The 21,981-nt window shown below is 39.3% G+C and overlaps 1 protein-coding gene across 1 annotated transcript in view; it reads left to right on the forward strand.

Moving 5' to 3' along the window:
• The first annotated feature begins 13,122 nt into the window (after positions 1-13,122).
• phc2b (polyhomeotic homolog 2b (Drosophila)) overlaps positions 13,123-21,981 on the forward strand; it is a 35,452-nt gene continuing 26,593 nt past the window's right edge. Inside the window, exon 1 of the mRNA XM_046383015.1 lies at positions 13,123-13,307. The gene's annotated coding sequence lies outside the window, so the exon portion shown is untranslated. The remainder of the gene's footprint in view (positions 13,308-21,981) is intronic.

Here is a 21,981-nt window from a genome sequence, read left to right on the forward strand (position 1 = left end):
TCACAATATAAGATAAAATAACATTAGATAAGTTAAGATTTCCTTTATTGTCCCACAATGGGGAAACTCACCTTGTTACAGCAACAAAAGCATAGTGTAAAAACAGATGTAGACACAGTTTAATGATGTCCAATGTAATTAGGCTTTTGAAGAGACATGTTGTTGAGTGTGAGCTGGTCAGTAAACACACACAGCTCCCCAGCAGGACAAACGTCTTCAAATTTGATAGTTACCAGAATGGGATTTTTTTTTCTTTATTATATCAATGTCTGAAAAGACATGGTGCTGAGATTTCATTAGTTTATTTCAGATTAGTTCATAAGTAGTAGAATGTGAATATATGAGTCACAGTTATATAATGTGTATGTGCACAAGTAAAGGATTTTTTATGGATCTGTGTTCTGTACAAGATTGTTATTTGCATTTAAAAGCTCAAACAAACAGTGCTGCTGTTCCGTGTTAGTTGTCACATACTTTATGTATCATATGAAACCACACCAACAGTTGAGCCAGGATATTGATTTGACAAAATGTGTTTTTTAATATTTTTTTTTTATTACATCATCATCACATGATGTTGAAGGCAAAATGATGAACTCATTTGAGAAAGGTCTAAGGTTTAAATAATATCAGAACTTAAAATTTAAAAAAAAAAAAATAAAATTTATACAGAAATCAGTTCATTGTCGTTTCCAAGCAAATTCAAGTGGAGTGGCCTTAGACATGCAAACAGACACTGTTGACTAACTGCAAACTGCCCTAGTAATGTTACAACCAACGCTAGCCACTCCAAAACTTGCAACCACTACGCTTCCTATGTCATGAATACAGAGTGTTGCTGAAAAATCCAATCTGGAACACATTTTTAAAATTAAATGCCATATGAAGTATCAGAAAACTATAATCATTCTATAGAAAATAAAACAAATCTTGTGTTCTCCATAAAACATCCCAGTATTTGGGGTTGAAGGTTGAAGAATCTGTTTGAGGATTCATTGCCTGAAATGTTCCTGAAAATCAGTTCAGCTTAGTAAAAGCGCAGGGTGGACTGATGAACATGTTCACGTGGAAACACATGAGCATTGTTTCTGTATTTGTTTACTCCAAGTCTGCTAAGCTTTCATTTCACTAAGACAAAGAAGGTCTTTGTCCTCATAAATTTGTTTTTTGAATAACTGTGCATGAGATCTCTCTACACTCCCTGATGGTGGTTAATGGTCCATATTAGATACAATGAAGGAAGGAATCTATACTGACACCTGTACAGTGAAGGAATCAGGAAGCAGTGCACTGTATTTGTCTTTTTAACACTGCACAAGAAACCTGCTGAGCCAGAAAGTTTTAAAGTCCACCTTCTGTCAACGATACTGGGAACATTTCAGGAAATGTAAATGCACTGGACTAAAAAGTCTTTTATGTCATTGTACAGTATTTTTGTCTTAAAGGTTAAGGCCACTTTTAATATGCTAACTTTTTCATAGTACAGTTAAACAGAACATTAAACATTTGATTTGTTCAGACGTGCGGGTGCTCTATTGCGATGTGTCAGTGAATGTTCTGTATTTAAGTTTCACTTTCAGAATGATTGCAAACTGACTGTGGCAGACATTTAATTTTTGGAAGACTGAGTAAATAACAGCAGAGGATCAGATGTTATTGCTATCCACATTTTGGTTTATTTTAAGTAAGAAAAGTGTTGTTGTTATTATTTATTTGTTCATTTGCTTTTTAATTCTATGAGAATCATTTCCATAGAAGCACGAAACGTCTTGTGAAACAGGTTTTACGTGGTATGATTTTGACGTGTGGTGAACACAATTCACAGTTCAAGATAAATAGACACCAGCATTCACCAAGGCGAAACAGAGTGGTGTGGTACGCCAAGGTGTATGGTGGCCTTTCAGAGAGTTGACATGTCAACTGTGGTCACTAAGGCTTTCTCAATCTCATTCATTTCACTTCACCCATTGCCTGACAGCTTGTGAAACTGAGAGATAAAGCACAGTCGCTAACAAAAGTATATGTGTGACAAAACGTCAAAAAACACATCACTGTTTGGCCTTTAACTGGGCCACTGGTCTCTTTCAGTCATATCAACTTATATTTTGCTTCTTATCTGTTCTCTGGCTTTCTTTGCATTGGTGCTTCATCTTTTAATGGAACTGTTAAAGGATGGAACTGTTAAAATGTTGAGGTACTTAGACCTGAGTAAAGGTTTTGCAAACTGTTTGCGTTTTTCTTCGTATAGATCACAGTGTTACGTCAACTCAGTCAGACTAATCAGAAAGATTGTGATATCAGGTCAAAGTGCTGGCTGAAAGCAAAGCAATTAATCACTTGGAGAACACAAAAGAGTCTTGTCAATGAATAGAAACACCTGAAAATTGTTCACAACTTTATTCTTAGCAGGAAAGACTTCAATAATTGAATGAATAATCTCATTTGCAACTTATGTTGGTGTAAAGAGCAACAGCGCAAGTTACACACAAGATTTTTTTTATTATTTCCATGTGTGAGGGTAGATTTATAACCAATAAGTGAAAAAACAACAAATGTTTAACAATTAATTAAATCAACACAAAATCTGAAGAAAATCATAGTAAATGACATCAATGAGAAACACACAACTCAACGTATCATACATATTTTACTTGTTTAAAAGTAGAAAATGTATGAAAAATCGGCAGAAGAAAACCAGTCTTTTCTTAATTGTGGCACAGAAATGTCGATTCAGTCTAAAATGTAACCAGTTTTATGTAAACAGTTTTTGGATAATATTTGGATAAAATCTGGATAATATATTATATTATCGAGTTTTTCACTCGTGTGCAAATGAAATTTTAAATGCTCATCATTGCCCTATACCAGCATATTACCACCCAGAGCATGTGAAAAAGCCCACAGAACAAATGGCTTCAGGCTGTGCTGCATTTTATGACACTGCTGTCACTGAGTACAGCCCAGTTAACAACCAGAATGAACCAGCTGGTTCAGAGGCTGCCAGAATCCCAGCAAGAATTAAATGCCCATTCTTACTTTCTCTCGCCTCATCTATCTTTGCAAAGTCACCTGGGTCCAACAAGGTCTTGATTCACTATGACTGTCCCTGTCACACTGCCCAGTACCCCAGCCGAACCTCAGTTGACCAGGCAGCAGGCAAGAGGCCAAACAAGGCTGAAACTCTCAGCTAAATCGCTGACACACTCCTTTTCTTTCTTTGCTGGGTCCACAAAGGCTGCACCCCGGTGCCCTGGGGCCCCTAAGTTGGTCCCGATTAAGACGCCTGTGAGGTGCTTAGAGGGGAGAGGGAGCTGGGGAGAGCTAAATGTGTCTAATCCCACAGTAATTAAAGAGCCAGAAACGAAGGGAAGCAGTATGAAATATTAGACTTTAATGTAAATTTTTAGTGGTAAACTTTCCCATGACCCCTCCACTATTGTTTGACTCTGTTAGATAAAGTTATTGGTTAATACATCTAAGTTTGTGTACATTCATTTGGTGAGCTAAGAGTTACAGCAGAAGCTGTAATGGAGTTAATTTATAAGTGTGTGTAGAAGAAAGGCATTCCCCAGAGTACCCCTGGTGTTTAGTGCATGTGTTCAGGAATGCCTGAATATCCCGATTTTCACCAAATGTGAAGATAAAAAAAAAACGTGTCTTTTAAAAAGTAGTTTTCATACAGCAGTGGATTATTATGATAACCAAAGGTCATGACCTTGGAAAACATAAGACCATCTCAGGTATAAGTGAAAGAGAAATGAATGTGTTGATTATCAGATCTATGTGCATCACACATCAATAATCATGATGTGATGTTAGATCAGTATCATGTTTCCTTTCCCAAACCAGCACCACCAGCAGCAGTAATGTGTTAGCAAAGGGTTAAAAATTGCACATCGTCCTTCATTAAAAAAAAAAGAGAAGAGGGCACATTATTATTTCAAACAGGGAATCCACCTCACACTCTTTCCATCATTATGTCCAATTACAGAAATGTCACTCCCTCTGCAGCCAAAACCGTGCAAAATAGAAAAACAGATGTCACATGGCATTAGTGTGGAGCTGCAGTGTTTGCTGAAAGTCACTGGAGCATCTCTGAGGTCTGCAGCCCAAGCCAAACGAGGTAAGAGATGACTAGAAACAATGAGAGGACAAGTCTGCTCTCTTCTCTTGCAGCCCTCTGCAACCCTCTTTTCAGTGATCTATGACCACTGTCATACTCCTGCACTGTCACATGACCCAAAGGTGGGGAATTACTGCTTTAATTTAAAATAATCGGACTATGAATGTCAGCAGACCATTTGGGAGGAGAAAAGGGGTGCAAATATGTGGAATTTGTCTACACAAGTTTTGTTAGTAATACATCCAGTCTAATCCAGTCTCAGGTTGAAAATGCAATAGAAGAAGAAGAATCAACTTTATTGGCAGTATATATATTGTTACATACACATACTGAATTTGACTACTGCATTTATCCCATCCTAAGTTGAACACACACATGCAACACCCGACAAATTACATGCAGTGAAACACACAGGAGCAGTGGGCAGCATCAAGCGCCCGGGGAGAATATTGGGGGGTTAAGTGCCTTGCTCAAGGGCACATCAGCCAGCTAAGGGGGGGAAGGAAGGGGGGGGGGGCATTTTTTGTATTAATCACTCCACCACACCCAAATTTTTCCTGCCCATCCGGTGGGGGAATCGAACCGGTGACCCTCCGATCACAAGCCGCTTCTCCAATCTCTAGGCCATGGCTGCCCCTGTGGCCTCTAGATCGTCAATACTATCTTGTACAGATATGAGAGTATCATTTTAAACCGCTTGCTATCAAAAAATTCTTACAGTTTTGATACCTCTGACATCCTTATCCACTCCTCCTATTCTTACCTGTTGCCTGCTTCTTCATGGAAGACTGTGCTGGTAATCAGCTTGGATTCACAGCAGCTACATGGATTCCAAAAGCCTCCCCAAAATGTGTAAAAAAGATAAGGTGTTCAACTCCGAAACCATTCATAATCTACCTGTCCACCAACTAACCATACTGAACACATGTCTTTAAGTAAACCTGCTGTGTATCTTTTTATTTGTCGGTTTGACTTTATATTCAGTCCACAGAACACACAAACACAGAAGTTTGTGAACAGGAAATATTGACCAGACAGCGATGCAAGAAGAACTGTTAGTGGATAATTCTGGTGTATAACCCGCTTCGGTCTCATTTTGACATTGTGTGTTTAGGACATCATTCCCAGGAGAGCTGCAATGGTGACATTACGTTTTCAATACATGATTTTCATAGCCAAAGGAATTCACAATAACACGATTATTGCGATGCAGAAAATAAAAAAAGAAAAATACTAAAAAAAAAAATATATATATATATATATATATATACTATTAGCAAAATCTTTAACTTTATTATTGTGTGTTTTGTCTCTTTCGTGGAAAATGAATTACAATCACAATGTCTGTTTTGTAACCAGAACTGTACAAAAAATGTGCAAAAGGAACAATTACACTTAATGAATAGTGAAAAGGCAACAAGATTAGCTAATAAACAAAGATCCACAAGGACTAACATCTGCATTGTTTTTACACAGTATAATCACAAGTGTATTATTATTATTATTATTATTACATATATTATTATTGCAACACCCCTAATTCAAGATATGATAACATTTATTTAGCAAGTTAATTGCTAACACCTGGGGAGAAAAAAGGGTAACCAAAGATATTTCTAAGGAAAACAAATTATAAAATTATAAAATTATAACCAAAACTGTCTGTAAACCTCCAGGTTCAACTTTGTTTTCTATGTCCATGATATGTTGTAGTCATGTATTGCAGCCATGTGATGTATTAGCTGTAGTTGAGCTTGCACACAGCTCTCTTGTACAATGTGGGATTATTATCAGCATTTCCTCTGAGCTACACCCCTGTGTTTTACCTCCAAATAAAGGGATTTTGCCTGATTGTGTGAATGCCTGTTTGATTTGTGGTGACGTCACTGGGTTCTCACATCTCTCAGCAACTGTGTAGTGCAGTACAATGTTAACAGAAATATCTGCTGAGGTCCAAACAGATCAACACCAAGTTTCATAGCAACCTGACACGTGGTTGTGAAAATGTTTTACTATGGAACGTTGAGTGTTTGGATTAACCAACAGATTGACAGATCATTGGCCAGATGCCTGATCTTCTGGCCTTTTGACAAAAGAATATCTAATATTTATATGCATAAACTGTTTGGTTGTTTTGTTTCATTTTGTTTTTTGTGCTCAAGCATGGTGAACTCAAGTGAACTCAAGGGATGATGATGCATTATTGAAGCATTACAAAAAAAAAAAAAGAGAGTGACTGCAGCAGCAGCCAGTATGTTCAGGACCATACCAGTTCAGCCTCAGTCAGTGGCATGTGACTAGTCATAATCTCACCCTGTTTCTCTCCCTCTCTCATGCTTTTTCTCACCCTCTCTCTCTCTCTTTCTACTTTTTAAAAAAATTTTATTGGTTTTCTATTATCTGCCATCTTTCTACGTGTCTGCTGTCATGTGGTACAGACATGGAGAGCTGTTAGTCGGTTTTAATTTAGTCATTAAAATACAGTTAAAAGAACATTATTGTTAGGATACTGTACACTTCTACAGTTGTCTCAACACACCTTAAAACATCAATCAACTGCAGTCCTTATTTTAACTGCTGTGCCAGCTTCACCCAACCCATTGGGCCCATTTTTTATTCACTTTTGTCTTTTTTTCATCACAGTTTAAAATGAGTTGAGCTCAGTTTAGTTCAACCAGCTTTCAAACACCTCAATACACAACTGGAGTTTAGCACAAAGGATGAGCAACACATCTGGCCAGGTTAACCCATGTGTGATGTGTGTAGCTGCCCCAGCACTGACAGGTGCCTGGTTCAGTTCAGTTCAGCTCAACTCTTCGGTTTAGTTTAAATCAGGTCACTTTGCCCGAATTAAAGTCAGTGGAATTTATGACTTACAGTTCCAAAGAATAACTGTGGCTCTACAGTAATAAATGAATAGACTGGTGACTCCCTCTCAAGCACCTATGGCATCTCATGAACACTCTCTCATTCTTTCTGACTCAGTCACTGCTGCCTACTGACTACCAAACACTCTGAACTTTATTTTCGTTTTCTTCTTCTTCACAGATCACAAGCCTCTGTGGTTTAAAACCTCAACCCTCTCTCAAACTGAAAATGGAAAATGTGTGCGTGCAGGCTGGCACACACTCAGTAACCTGCAGCAGCATGGCCAAATAATACTTACTCCACACTACCTGAGTGTCATATAGCAAGAAACCTTATTTTATATCACTCGCAAACAATAGGCTTCTGTGGTATAGGAAATGGACATATTTGTAAGTCAAACCACTTTGTTGTGTTTTCTAGTGCTAAGCTGCCGTCATGTCCCGCCTACACAGTTCCTGTAAACTTAACTCACTTAACCTAGAATGTTCAAACACACACACACACACACATACGCAAGACAAGAGAGAGAAAATGAGCCTCTAATAATAGTAGACCAGGCAATCCCTGACATAGTCCAAAATGTTTGGCTTGGCTTGTGCCACACACAGTCAAATGTTGTCTGCCATATTTGGTTTATGTAAACTAGAATGCAAGACCAACTTAACTTTGTTTCCTGCATTCTTGCAGCTGGCAGAGCAAAGGAGAGGCAGCTTTAGCAACAGTGAGAAAAATTACCACTCATACATCCAACTAATACACCTACTTTTAGGAAGTAGTAATTACATGGACACATCATAGTAAAATATTCAGACTTGTAGATGTTTTGACGTATTAGTTCTGTATGTCTTTCACTCATCTGAAGTTTCACAGCATGACAACGATCTAACCAGCACTAAAACATAAAATGTTTTTATTTCCTTCCCTTCACATCTTCCTTTTGGCAGAATTCAGTAGAAAACAAACACATATTTGCATATCCTGACAAGCGGAAATTAACATTAACAGCTACATTATTTCATGTGTGGTTTTTTTGGGGGGGGTGGGGGGTTGTGCTCACTTAGGTAAACATTCTGAACAGTATAGGCAATTATCAGCCTTCTCATAGCAAAGTGATACACCTGACATTATAAAATCTAGAATAATCATATTCAAATACTCAGACTGCCAAGCTTTCTTCTTAGATTGGTTTTCAAACCCACAGACCCACAGCACTACCTTCACATGTATCTCAAGATGTTTCTGAAGGGCTGGGGAGCTTTTAATTAGGTCAGGTCAGATAATCACTGAGAGTTTCACGTGAACATTTAAGTATCTGTTCAAAAGAACAGGAACACTGACAGATTTAACACCATTTTGCGTCACTGCATTGAAGTTCTTCACAGAAATGAATGACTGTAATATTTAAAAGGTGAAATAGCAGGAAGAGGTGGTGAAAATTCCTGTTTAAACGACTGCGGATGCCACTTTTGATTTGGGTGAGTAATGCTCGGGTAATGAAATGTAGGTCAAAGATATCATAACACTGAACATATTTCACTTGTGTTTTCTATTTCTGTTTTATATCTTTTTATTTGTATCGCATTATGAACTGATCTTTCTGTGACAGTCTTTTCTTCTTTTTTTTTTTTACAATTATAATTTTGTGACAGGAAAATGATGAGAGTAATCTGACCCAAAAAGTAAAAATTGAGGCACAGAACCCCAACAGTTGCATGGGCCATTCACTAGCAGTGGAACACCCTGCAGAACACTGGTTCCTTGTTCCTCCACATGCATCACTGCACACTACCCTGCATGTTGAAACTGTGGTGGCAAAAAGCCTTATTATTTTGATCGGGTGTGAGGGAATTGAAGTAACGAGTGTGTTTGATGTACTCAGTCATGAGGCTCGGAGGAGAAGGTTCTGGCGCTTCTGTTGTAATTCAGCTAAGTGCTGAGGTTTCTCACTAAAGGCACTTTAAAGAAACACACGGTCTTATGCCAGAATAAAAACAAGGAGAAGGTGAGATGCAGATGCAAGTATGAGTGAGCAGAAAAGGACATGAAGAGGAAATCCTTTACAAGATATTCCAGGATATCAGAAAGGACTCTTAATTCATGTTGACATGTCAATAACAGAAACTGTAAAAGACAAAAAGGTCATTTCTTAGTTAACTTCTCAGCCGGAAAAACCGGACAGATAGTCATCTTCCTTATCTTGCGTCATATAGGCTTGGCAGTTCATAAAATATTGTTAATCATCTGGTTGGTGCACCATGACTGAGTGTCCAACGCAGAGGTCAATGTACAGGATGTCTGTAATACTCAAATCTTATTTGTAGAGTCGGTCTTATGCAGCAGGGAGGGGATGTCTGCTGGGACTGAATCAGACTAAATATCCTTCCTCACAATAGTCATCCCTGCTGTACAAACACTGAGTGAGACAGATCGGAGAACTACACAACAATGACGAGAAAATGGAGTAACTCTTGAACTAATAAGCAAACTTTGATGCTAGAGGCCACTCTATCGTCATTCCCATGCTCTTTCATGCAGAAAAAAATAAAAGTTCAAAAAGACATCAGGGTGGTGGTTTTAGTCTTTCTTTGAAGAAAATAATAAAAACAAACACAACAAGACTAACTAGGGAGGACGCGACGGCACACAGCTTTTGACTTCAGGAATTTTCATTGTTTCAGGGGAACAATTAACCCTTTTCCTGGTTGCTATTTTCAGCACCTTTTACTAACCTGAATGATGACAACTGAGAACAATACTGAGCTTTTACAGATGTCAGACTGGTATGAACATAGATTTAAGAATACTGACCGATCATTAATTTTTCAAATGTTAACAATGTTGTGAAAATGCAGTTATTTACATCTCTGTTTATCTTTTTTTAAAAAATAAATAAATAAATAAAATTAGTTAGTCTGTGTAGTCAAGTGTTGTACGAGGCACATTGAAGACTATCTTACATGATGTTTTGTTTTCGGTGGAGATGTTTTCTTCCTCAGTTGTCCTAATGAGTGTTAACGTGAATGAGCGAGTGCGAGGCTGAGCTGGAAGTCATTTGCTCACTGGTTACATGATGCTACCCCCTTGTGGATGACAAATGCATTACCAAAGCCAAACTTTAAATAATAGCAGGCCTATTTGATTTATGAAATGAGAAGTGGTGTCACTCTGGATAATTCACAGTACTGACAGTGACTAAAATGTCATGATGTCTCACTCTGTGGGCGATGTTTATACTGTGGGTCTCCTTGTACTTATATGCAGAGAGATCACATCAGCTAGACTATAAACCAGATCAATTTGCCTAAAAAACTTTTTCAAAGTCAAATCATACTTCAGGCTTGAGAGGCTAACCGTCCAAAGATATATTGCACACAGATGAGTGTTACGGAAAAGCCTGAGTAGTGGACCTCAGTCTGCTCTGAGCATTTCACATCATAAATAATCCAACCTCTTTGTTTAAATGCTTCCACAAAGCTGTAGCATATCCAAGGACAAACAAACAACAAGTGAGTCATCAGATGCTGGGATGATTTACAGCTGCAACAACAGCGTCAACTGTTACACTGAATTTCAGTTACAGTATGTGTGATCAATACGCTAAGAGGAACAAGTGGTCCAGGGGTCATAGTTACTTGTTAAAGCTTACCATACATGTTGAATCCCACAGCAGATGTAACCTAAGACTATATCCACTCCTAGCCTGAGCAGTGAACCTTTCCACAGACACAGAATATTTATAAACTGCGTGTCAGACTCTTCTAAGTACCTTCAAGAAACTTTGTTGGTGGTACATTATGTTCAAACTTCCACTTTTTTGTATGAATTTGTTCAATAATTTAACAGGGGAAAGTGAAAATAACAGTAAACAGTTTATGTCAACAAAATTCACATAGGCAGAAAATGTTACTGACCGTGGTTTCATCATGGTCTTTTACAGCAGCAGAATTCTCTGCTGGAAATTCCATGCTGGCAGTGACTGAAATTCAAATGAAAGCACCCCTGTTGCAGAGTTCCCTCACAGGCACTTTATTGTTTCCTTAACACATCTTCTTCCTATTCTCTCATCACCTGATTTAAAATCTAGTGAAATCATAAGAGAAATGGTCACATTATGGGTCAAGATAAACATACACATATGTGTTTTTCATATATATGAAAAAATATCTATGCAAGAGCACGCTTTTGTCATAGATTTGAATTTACATTCTTACATCTTTTATTGTTCTGTTTAAAATCAGTGAGCAGTGATACAGTGAGCAAAGCACCCCATGTCCGATTTTGCTGAAATGGAGGATCAACCAAGCTGAACAGGAGCCCACATAAATATTCCATTAAGACTCTCATGCATTATCTACACCCCATTACATCTGGCCCATGATATTGTATAAACATTACTTTAAAGGTATGTTCCAGCCCGGAACAGCAATGTTTGAATTCAGAGTTACCTGTGCTTCAACGTTAATTGTACACACTCGGCTTGGCGGCCAGCCCATAATATGTCTGTGGGGATTAACCAAGTCACTGAAATCACACTGTGTTCATGCTGATGCTGCGAGTGGGGGTATCAAGGGAGCTATGAAAGACCAGATAATTAACTCAGGGGCCAACCTAATAAGTCATATTCTGATAAATTATTCAGTATTTGCAGCCCCGTTGAATGCACTCCCTGCTCATATTGCAGGCAACACAGTAGTGACTCACTGTAAAACTAGCAATTCATTGCTGTCCATTTTATTACTATTCTTGGTCATTTCCACCTGGGTACACAGTATGTACGGCCTATTCAAAGCTTGTACAGAGTTGTCCAGCACAGCCTCAAGGCTGCTAATGGGTGATGGATTAGTGGAAGACAATACAACAGTGAACTATGAAATATAACTTCACAGGTAAATTATGTAAAAATTTATGTAAATTTATCATTTGTATTGAGGTTTTCAGTAAGCCATCTTTTGACTAGATAAATTGAATGCACATTTGTATAAATATTACAACAGTTTGTGTTATAGATGCAAAGTGTGCAGTAAAAACTTTTCCCTGCGTCATAAAACATTAATAGCAGGTTTGTTGAGTGTTTGTGAAGTCTAATTTAGTCAAGTCCATTTTCTTTACACAGCCTTTTTTCTTTACAATCATATTTGTTCATCAAATAGCTCAAGTACAATCTACAATGTATGTAAAATTTCCATTCATTTCCAAACCTTCTCATAGGACACACAAGATGTATGCCTACAGTTCATTTTTAAACACAAGACAAATTTTGTCTCAAGGACCTCCACTCAAGGTTTCGTAGAGAGATTTTTTGACAGCCATTTCTTGACAGGCTCATTATCATTCATTCATAGAGGGTAAAAAAAAAGGAAAATGTTCACGGTTAAAAACAGAATTAAAAAATATTAAATTACCATATCTGCAATTATATTTCAATTATATTTGCTGTTTCAAATTAGCAGGCATATATGATGACACATGAGACAGTTTGGAAATGAAACTTCTGACAAATCTGGTGAATAAACAGTTAAGGTGAGCTTATTCTGTTACACAAACACCAAAATTAGCTCGATTTTGGGGTAACATAGTTCCCTGCATATTTTACATGGAGAGAGAGACAGTAATTTGTCTCACCCCCCACTATGTGACCAGCACAGGGAAACTGTCCCATAGCAAAAGCTGGACTCGTGTAAGTAGCATTTGCAAGTGAAGGACTCCAAAAAGCATTTGACTTGCTGAAGTGCTCTTGAACAAAACCCTGAATTTGTTTTGTTTATGCTGATCCTGACCTTTGACCTTCACGGAAGGCACAACCAAAAGGGTGCAATAAAGTGTCACAGTATCTTGTAGTATTTGCTCTGGTCCGCCTTTAACACTACTGACAAACTAATATCATAACTGTGATATCCATGTGAGGTCCCTGAGCTTCGTTTTAAGAACCTTATTGGAGCTGTTGGTGCAAACAGACGACATTGCAAGGGTTAAATCCCTTTTGTTTCCACGGAGACAGCGGCCGCCACTTGACAGGCGCATGGAACAAGAGACAAGGGGGCGGAGGCAGAGAAGGGCATTAACTGACAGTAGAAGGGGTGGAGTCAAATATGATACTCCATGCTCATTGGTCAGACTTGGGTCACGTTACCAGTTCGGAATGCAAATGAATAGAGTTGCCTTGGCCCACTGCTGTTCTGCTCTTTTGCAGCCACTCGTCTGCTCTGATCCTTTCGAGTACAGCGAGCCACAATCCAGAAATGGTGTAGAATATCAGGAAAAACAGCGACAGAGAGCAGACGGAAAGAAGAGCGAGGCTACAAGACATACGTTAACGGTAAGGTGACGTGTAGTGTGGTCCTTGGCACAGGGTGTCACGGTTGGCACGGGGGTCAGTCACCGTGTGTGTTTGTGTGTCGGAACGCGTGAAGTTAAACATTCGCACTAGCTAGCGTCTTGTCGGGGCCCCCAAACAGCAGCAGGCAGCAGCATTTATTTCTAGCTTGCTTGCTAATGTTGATATTAATTTATAGTCAACGTTAGCTTGCAATCAAGCAAGCTAAGTTTAGCTTGCAGAGGCTGCTGTAGTTAAAAAAAAAAAAAATCAGTGGTGTGGTGACGAATAACAACCCAAGTTATGCTAACGTTAGCCAGTATGGTAACAGAATTCAGTACTAGATATGAAGAAAATGAGCTATGAATGGAGATCATTGCGTGGGCATTGACCAGCAATAGCGTCTCTTGTGTCACTTGTGCTCGTCTTGTCTTTACGTGAAGCTTGGGACAAAGTTTGCTCGGTCCTTTTTCAGAGAACTTTGGCCATGACCTTTGGAGGAGGAGGAGTTAGACATTTTGACAAGTGTTTGATCATCATCGAGGATAGTCCATAATCTCCACCAGAGCTGGAATCGTGTGGCCATGGCCTTCCAGTGACCCGAATGTCGTCAGAATAACCACATGATAGTTATAGCTAATCCCTCTTTCAGTGTGTCTGTGTATGTGGTGACCGCATGTGCTCAAGCTGCAACTAGCGCTTGTTTCATTATCCATTAATCTGTATTTATTTTTTTTTTACCTTCTTCCAAAGGTTTTACCTGTGTAAAATGTGAATAATTATAATCTCCCAGAATTCAAGGCAACATAGTCAAATTGCTTTTTTGACCAACCAAACCCAAACATATTGAGTTTATTAACGTTAATGAAAAACGTTTTGATTTGACATTTTATAGTTGAATGCTAACATAAAAAAACCAAACAGGCTTTAAGTTTTATTCTATGCTATTCTGTTTGCAGACCAGTAATGTAAGTGGAGTGTCACACACCTGACAGTTCAGGTAACCACTGTGACACACTACTTACAAACTAACTATTATCTAGACAGGTGGTACTCAGAAAAAAAGAACACACTCACTGGTCCAATCTCACCTTATATACATATCCTCACATGGTGGATCAGCACATTAGAGGGTATTTATCCACATACAAAGCAATGGAACCTTTCAAGCAAACTGACAGTGTTGCTGTTCTTCAGACAGGGTCATTTCAGCTTGTAGGGATGCCAGGTTTCAGCCATCTAAAGTTGTTTATGGTACACACACACATCCATGTCATATTATGCACACCCTCAATATGATCAGATCATGGCCAGTAATTTGCTTATTTTAAGAATAAAAAGCAACATCTGTTTCAGTGAGGAAGCTTATAGATTTTCTTCAAGGCTACTGGTGTTAACTGCTTGAGATGTTTGCTTTGTCCACTTCAGTTATGTCAAGCTGTTATTATGGAATGCAGTGGCTCCATTTAAACCTGAGATCACACAGCTTGGAAAAATGAGCCAGTGACAATTATTTGCAAATCTATTCTTAGAGCTGACACCTGGTCTAATGCAGTAAGCTGTTATTCAAATGGATTGTTCTGTTCTTCTTATCAGAGTGTGTTGAAAGTGCTGATTTGTTTATTTCACGAGATAGTGAGAGCCACGCACCATTATCATATTTTGTTTAGTCATATGATCATTTTCCTGTGATATGGCCTGTGTATTCCATCATCTGTGAGAGAGAGCTATAATAATGATTGCTGTCAGAGAGGCTTGACGGCCTCACTCAGCAGAAATAGCTGGGTTGATCTTTTACTTGTGCAAAAGCAGTATACCTGCTTTCACTCACCAGAGAAGCTTTTATATGTGCAAGGTAGTAGGTGTTAGTAGGTGCGTGATAACAGAAAGTAATTGTTATATGTTGTCAATATCAGTATCCATATGAAAATCTTGTTTGATTGTGTTCTTCCAGGTACTTGGGGATGGCAGCAGATTTTGTAATTATAAGTGCACAGGTGTGTTGAAATGGGACAGTTGCTAGCCAGAATGAATGACAGAAGTCAGCATCTAGATGTGCACTAATAACTGTCATGATGATTGAAGGGAGCAGCATTGCTCTTTGTTCCATTAAAAAACAAACAAACAAACAAACAAAACCTGGTCATCCACTGACAGCATGATGCAGAGAAGCTTTTCAAAGAGCCACCTGAAGGAAAAATTCGAGAACATAAGTGTTGGAAATGTTTTACCTGAACAAATGTCACATGTACTCTCACTGAAGTGAAGATGATTGCAATCTCTTGGAAACTGTAGTTTTGTCATATATATATATATATGTATATGTCTATATATGTGTTTTCATCATTTCAAAGACCTTGGTTAATGAGATAAACCTAGGAGTACAACATGTTAAGGTTGTCACAATATCAGAGTTTTAAACTTTGATACTATACTAGTTTGGGGTGTGAAGTAAGACAGTTTTAGATCTTTTTTGAATGTGTCCACAACCTCCCTTTCAGATGAATTGTAAAAATTACGACATTTAATGTCCTCCTATTTCTGACCTCATTGGCTAGCATATCCACCATCTTGTCCACTGAACAAACCAGTAGAGTGATTTAGCCAACTAGATGACGATGCTGACTGGACAAATTATGTTACATAGGTCTTCATTGATTGAGTGGGTGAGACAGTGAGTGAGACCACAGAGATCATATCAGGTCAAAGAGCACTCTGACCCAGTGATGACCTTTGTATGGATCTCAGGGAACAGGCTTACATATGTATAGGTTGACCTTAGGGGTTGGGGACTAATATCATTATCAGTTTAACTGCAGTCATGATCCACAGAACTATTTTTTTCCCCAATTTTGAAATGCCCTGACAGCGTAGAAACAGTGATTCTAATTAATTCTCTGCTCTTTGTTAGTGTTAACCTGCAAACTACTTTAATCTTTTCACCTTGCTTTTCCCTTCAGTTCTCCCCACCTCTGGTTTCTAGAGCGACGTGAACACACACACACACACACACACACACACACACACACACACTCTCACTCTCCTCTTACTGTTTCTCTCTCGCTGCGTCTACTCTGTTGACTTTCTTCCCCTGCAGGATGTTTTATAAACTAATTAAAACACAGTTGTGTTTTTCTTTTTTTATTATTCAGTTTTCACAATGGCAGATGATCCGTGTGCGGAGGAGGCTTTTTGTTAATGATGCCGTCTGTCAAATAATCACGACCAACGTGGTATTGAATGACATCATACCAACCAGGAATATTTACAAGCTTGAAACAGTGGCACAAGTAGGTAGACAGGAGGGGTAAGATGAGGGGGGGGGGGTTGCCCAGTAGTGTATCGATCATGGATGGAAATCTAATGACCTATAATGTGTACAGATTGCTAAAATGCATCTCTGCATACACTTTGGTGTCCGTTAATAAACCTGGGTGGACCTTCCATCTGCTTCAGTGTGTTGTTAACAGTCTAACCAGGACATGTGGCATATTTGTTATAAGAATGGTGTTTGTGCAAATGAGGAAAAGTCAACAGGACATTTCAAAATAGGAAGAAGAAGAAGACGAGAGAGAGAGAGAGAGAGAGAGAGCGCGAGAGAGAGAGAGAGAGAGATGACCTGGGGTAAAATGATTTTATGGAGTCTCAAACTAGTATTTCAGTTTGCCTTGATCCTGAATTGGAGTTTTAATATTTGACCACTGACTGCCTAATAAAGATCTAGTTATCATTATGGATTTCTCATGTTTTTTTAGAAGTCTGTTTATGAAGTGAGGTGAAAATATTACATGACGATAGACTAATGTATTTCTTTCTTTATTTATTTGAAAATGCAGTCCCTTTGTCTTAATCCATGAACAAGTCATAAAAAATACACCTCTGTGCATATCACAGTTCATCTCCCCATGATACTTGAAAGTTATGGGTCTCCAGTGAAACAGAGCCATTTGTTACCCTTTTGGATGATATGGACTTTTGATCTCTGGTCCACTGCTAGTGATGATAGAAACTGAAAATGCTTGTTTCTGATGAAGGCAGCGAAGCACTACATTTTTCTGTGCTGCTGCTCATCTCGGCTCCTACCTGACCTATATTTTCCTCTTGGTGTGATTGAAGCCTCAGAGTGATGCCTCATAGACTGCTTAAATAGAACAGTCTGGATTGCAGTGTCTTGTTAATCTGCAGTCATTTCCAAAGCTATTTAACAGTGGTATTTATAGATCAGATGAAAAATCTTTCAGTTAACTGTCTTTCTGCTGCCCCTCCCTCTGTCTGTCTCTGTGCTCTTCTGTCTGCTTCTCCCATGTTTATTGTCAGAGTTATTAACAGTCCAACTGAGTTTTAGAATCTTGTGGAGCAGTCTGCACCTTACATGTTACGGGCTTTACTTCATGAAGCTGAACAGAAAAAACACAGATCTACTGGGGAGAGGCAAGTGAAAGTGTTTTGTATGTTCACACCATGAGTATACGTGTGCTGGTATGGTAGACACATTCGGCACACTTAATCTGGATATCAGCAAGAGTGTCTTTGTGCTGATCTACTCAGCTGTGGAGGACAAGGTCTGCCTCAGTCAGATGGCTCTGTTACAGCTACCCGACCAATCTTGCCTCGGGGTCAGAGGGTATCTCTGTCTTACATACTCTAACAAAGGCAGTGCCTTGCTTGCTCTGTTTGGCCAAGACCCATCAGCCATCATCAGCCTCAGGGGATGACGTGAGCATCACCAAGGAAATTCTGCTTTGTAGAGCACAGGATGTGGAAGCTGACTTTTATTGTTCCCATTAATAGGTCAGGCCCTTTCATCCATCAGAAATGAACTAGAATGTGGGTGACGTATTGTTGTCAGCTACAGTTTGGAGTTGAGTAGTCCAACATCGCGGCTACACTGAGGGCTGAAGTATTTATTTATTTATTTATTTTTAATTTAGAAAACTGTTGCCTATTTTGCCAAGTGAACAGTCAGATATATGCATTTTACAGTAATATAAAACTCAGACGAGCAGAAAATCCTGATTATGTTTTTGACATGCCCTACAGTCATGCAAATATTGGGCACTGTATAGATGTTGTATTGAATCAGTATATGATTTACTATTTTAATTATTATTTCTGTAGAATTCATTTTGGATTGGCTCATATGTCACTTAGTTTTATTTCATTTAAACTTCTCAGATGGCCCATAATGACTGTGGAGCTGAGATATGTTCAAGCAAACTTTATAGTACATTGGCTAGCAGTGTCTTTTGATGTAGGAATCTAAAAGCAGGGCTCATATGGTGTCTGCATCATTTATTTTTATACCGCTCCCCAGAAGAGCCTGTTAGGCGCCAGCGTTCTTGAAATTGATAACGAGCTTAAATGCCCTTTGAACAAAAGGCGGGGTTTATTTGTTTTAAAGCCGCTTGCTCGACCATCCCTTACGTCTCACTTGACTGCAACCGCTCGCTGTTTATTCTTGTATCTCGTGGCAGTTTGGGGGCTTGGCTTCCAGGTTTTGAGGTCCATCATCCCCAGCTCATATCAAACTGATGCACTTCATTCCTCTTCTTTGCCTCTTGTTTTGACCCCCATCTGCTGCACAGCTCTGTTAGCCAAGTGTGAGACTCAAGGCTTGTGTTTCTGGCTGCACCGCCAGCTAATCTATATGCTAATGAGAAGATAATAATCAATGAGGTTCACGCATGGCTGGCCCCAATCAATACCACATTGCACCAGCAAACGATTCAAATGGCTACATTTCATACAGCCAGACATTTGGGTGGCGTGTTAATGTGGTGGGACGGACCATAAGTATGCCATTATCCTCTGGTTTTATCTACCCCATTCCACATAAATGAATCCGGTTGTCATTAAAGAGAGGTTTGAATTCAACTGTGAACTATCCCATTTCACATTTATGTGGGGATCGCAAATTTCTACCCTTATTTTTTTGCGCTTCATTTCCATAACTCCTATAAATAGACAGTTTGATGAGTTCCTGCTGCAACTTGGTTAGGCACTCATAGATTCTGATTCTGATTACACAATTAGTTAAGTTAGGGCTTCATTGGTGCAGTTTTAGTTGAAGTAGGGTAAATAAAAGATTTATTTTAGCAGTATCTGACATGGATAGTGGACATCTTGACCGATCACAATTTTTTTTCTTTTTTTTCTTTTTCTTTATTTCTTAGCTTCAGTGTCAATCTTGTCAAAAAAAACAGATGATGATGATAACTACCCCACTAGTAAGATTTTTACTAGTAAGATTATGAGATGTTCAGTCTGGCTATGAGGCAATGATGCTCCTGTCTTTAGCTGAATGTTATGATATAGAATTTTGCCACAAAGCTGCAGGTCATTGGGAGAAAAGGTGCTTTCTATAAATGGTTTAAAGGATATGCTGTAGACCTGCTGTCTTCAAATTTGAAACACTGAAATGGAAATGTAGCTTTAGTTTTTGGCTGTCCAGACCTGGACTAAGCAAAATGAAGAGTATGGTATCTCTGAGCTGCCATTTTAATGAAATACCTCATTACCTTGGGTTTGAGTTTTTTTTTTGTTTTTTTTTTTAAAAAAAAAAAAAGAAAGAAAAAAAAAACTACAGTCGACTGTATTTCGGAGGGTCTGTGCATCCTTAAAAAATAATAAAAAAAAATTCAGTATTCAGGCAGCAGCAGAGGGGGAGGGGAAAGACAGAGTAAAATCATTACCATCATCTTCATTAGAGAGGATCCTGTTGTCCAATCAGCGTGGTGCTCTGCACGGGGATTCCATAGGCACCCCGTTGGCTGTCGCTAGGATACCACATAATCAGGAGGCAGGCCGCGGCCTGGTTGGTGGAGTGGGGTGTTGATGTTAGGACGACGAGCTCGCTTTGAGTTGGGGGGTATACAAGAGGGGCTGGGGGTTTAGATATAGCGCAGAAACACGCTCGCACACGCTCACTCATTCACTCAGTCAGCCAACCAGCCAGTCAGTCAGTGAGGCAGACAAAGAAGAGCAACATCCTGCAGGAGGACAGCACGCTCCCGGGGGATGGGGCATCATACCCCTGCATCGCGTTGGGGGGGTTGGAGGAGGTAGGAGCATCAGGGTTAGGGGGCTTTGTCTCAGCAGCAGAGTACCCCTCCACACAGACACACACACACATGTATATAAATACATACGTATTTCTCTGTGGATCGCCTGGCTATTAAAGCCATTATCACATATCAATCGATTTGTGCAGCTGACAAGTGCGTTCTTGTGGTATTTTTAATGTTGGTCATCAGAGCTTCCCTGTAGACGGACTGATGGATGGACACTGATGAAGGCTCCAGCACTTTCTTACTGTGGTCTAAGCTCTGTAGAGACAGCCAGTCTGTCTGACAGTCTCTTAACAGCCCTCATGTTTCTGCAGGCTATGCAAATCCTATAGCCACTAACCGGACAGTCTGTTCTTATGGTCTTGTAATGCCTGAGTTTTGAGTAGATCAATATGTTCTGTGTGAAGGGCTCAGAGTTGATTGGGTTGTTAAGGTGTTGTCCAGCTCTTTGCAATGTATTAATGTATTACAGGCTGTTGGCACTTCTTTGGTGTACTCTCAAACACATTGGTTTTACCACTTTTCATGGAAACCACAGGGTTTTTCCCAAAACCGAACCAAAGCTTGGTAACAGTTGTGGATGTGGAAGTGGGTTAAGGATCAGAGTCGGGGTGTTCTCCGTCGCACCCCTTCACCAATTCGATAGGTCACTCCTCTCAGAAAGAGAGAGTCTGAAGGCATCATTACCAGAGGGGATTCCCTCCCCTCTCCACACACGAGGAGGCAGTGAAAAGCAGATTCTTGGATTAATGACTGCATACATGCAGACAGGCAGGCGTTTGGCAGCGGTGGTGCTTTGTTTACAACCATAAATCTGCTCTGCCTGACTAGAGTTCAGCTTTTTTCACAGCTACAGTTATGTATACATGGAATTTTAAATTCACCATTTGAATTTGAAAAGTTATATTTCTTTTGTTTTGGAGAATTTACATTTGACTTTTTAATTTTTGCTAAATTGACTGTCATTCTCTCTTTTTGGGAGTAGAGGTGGTGACTGGGTTTGGTATTTATGTTTCATTTTAATTGTTCTCATCTAATGTAATGACCCCAGATTTTCTTGCTCAGAGAATAGCAGTGAAAAGATTTGTTTTGTTTTGCATGTCAGCTGTAGAGTTCAGCAATTGCTCGTTAATTGATTAATCAGAGACGACTGGTTATGCATGACAGTATTTTGCATTAATATGTGTATTCTCACAATCTCCACTAACAGCTTTGTGAGCTAGCTGTCTGAGGTAAACAATGAAACGCGCTAAGTGAAACTCGGTGTGGGAACATTTCCTCCAGAAAGGCAGTGAAGTCAACTGTAAACTGTGTGATTCTACTCTAGAATTTAGTAGCAGTATGAGCACTAGGCTGCACCACATTAAGAACAAACAACTGGCTGCAATGTCCCAGGATGTCTCGCAGCCAGACATCAAGTCACTGCTAACAGGCAGTGTGGTGTAGGGCGACGGATACAGAGAACTAATGTTAGTTTGGTACATCATCCCATCAAGAGCCACTGCTAAACGCAAAGAAAATACTTTGAGGAGAAGAAGGATGTGCTATAAGTCAAGTTATCCAGGGCAGACAAGTTAACTGCTAGCTCTGAGCAGTGATTGCTGGACAGC

The sequence above is a fragment of the Scatophagus argus genome, chromosome 3 (genome assembly GCF_020382885.2).
Source record: "Scatophagus argus isolate fScaArg1 chromosome 3, fScaArg1.pri, whole genome shotgun sequence".
Classification (NCBI taxonomy): Eukaryota; Metazoa; Chordata; class Actinopteri; family Scatophagidae; genus Scatophagus; species Scatophagus argus.